The following is a 1,597-nucleotide window of genomic DNA, read 5'->3' as shown; positions in this document are numbered from 1 at the left end:
ATACCTAAATGTGAACTTCAACATTTAGGGTTTTACTTTTACACTTAGATTTAAACATTTAGATTTAGGATTTCATATTTAAATATATATTTTTGACATTTAACTTTAATGAAAAAAATCAGCTAAATGTAAGAACAGTGAGTATAACAGCAATAAAATGGTGGAAAATTTTTAACACTTAAAAAGTGAGCTAAATAATTAAAAAAATATGTTAGTGAATTTTTTTTCTATTTTTTCCATTTTATTTTATACTTGCCCTATGGGAACAGACCTACAGTGGGTTTTAAAATCTTCACAGTTTAAAGTTTTCTTTAAAGTCATGCAGTTCTGACTACAACTAATTATTATTTTTTGGTTTGTTTCGTATTTTGTGGCAGTGTTTATTTGCTCCATCACCTCACTTTGACTCACATGTGCGAACTGTCGGACTCCGAAAGTTCAGACATCCTGTTTTCTCTTTTTCAGCACAGTTTGACCACATGTGAGGCACAACACTGGTCCCAGTCAGGAGTCCACTAAATGTCTCATTCATGTCGAAGCGCTGCTGAGACGGTTCCTAAAAATCTGTTTGACTGATGTGGTCACAAAGGAAAAAAAAAACACAAGACCAAGATCCGTTTAATCACTGGTAAGGAAGGTCGACACATTTAGGAAAACAGCCTACGCTGATGGCACGGGACCACTTCTTTCCAGTCGTTTAGCTTCTGGAAAAGCCCAATGCAACATTGCTCATAATCAATGCAAATTTAATTACAGGAGAAAACCAACCATCAAAATATAAAACAAACCTTTATTTAAACAAAAACACAACATCTACTTTTACAGACAGTTAATAAAGACTCYAATAAAACAAGAGTCAGATTTCTTTATTTCAAACAAGTCCTGAATGACATTAAAATAAACTTTCTCATCACATAATTTCATAAACTTGGAACAACTATAAGGAAACAAGTGAAAAAAAAACAATATATTTAAAAGCATTTATGGTTGGCAACATGAAGGTAAGTCTCTGTCTYTGCTGCCCATTTAAGTAATGCATGTTGTGTTTTGCCTGCTTTTTTCCAGCTTTAGTTTAGTTTAGTTTATTTAAGAAAACATAAAATGCACATACATGTGTGTCCATTATAAATAGGTGCACAACACAAAAAAAGTGAAAATCCTTACTTCTATTGTGGTTCAAAACATAATCAAAATGACAAAAATCAGGATAAAAAACAGAGCAAGTACTTAAATACAATAAATACCAAAATAAAAATAACAAAAACTATCTATAAGGACTTTTTTCTACTTAAATAAACCAAAAAGAAAAACTTGACTCTTGAGGATTTAGCACATGATCATTTGACCTTTGATTTAAATGTGTATTTATTATAAATTTTCTGCATCTGTCATGCTAAAGCACAAGTTTAAAGAGGACTGTCCTCTCGTCTTTTCTTCCATGGCAACCTTTTTTTTCCAGACAAGTGCTTAAGTTGGCCATCAGAGAAAAACATGACTCATCAGCTTTTATTTGTAAGAAGCAGTTCTTAGAAATAAAAAAAATATGCTAGCGCAGGTTGTGAAGTATTTTTTCTTCGAAGTTTATACTATATATATA

This window comes from Austrofundulus limnaeus, unplaced genomic scaffold (assembly GCF_001266775.1).
Source record: "Austrofundulus limnaeus strain Quisiro unplaced genomic scaffold, Austrofundulus_limnaeus-1.0 Scaffold11, whole genome shotgun sequence".
NCBI lineage: Eukaryota > Metazoa > Chordata > Actinopteri > Cyprinodontiformes > Rivulidae > Austrofundulus > Austrofundulus limnaeus.
Note: the sequence above shows the minus strand (reverse complement) of the source record.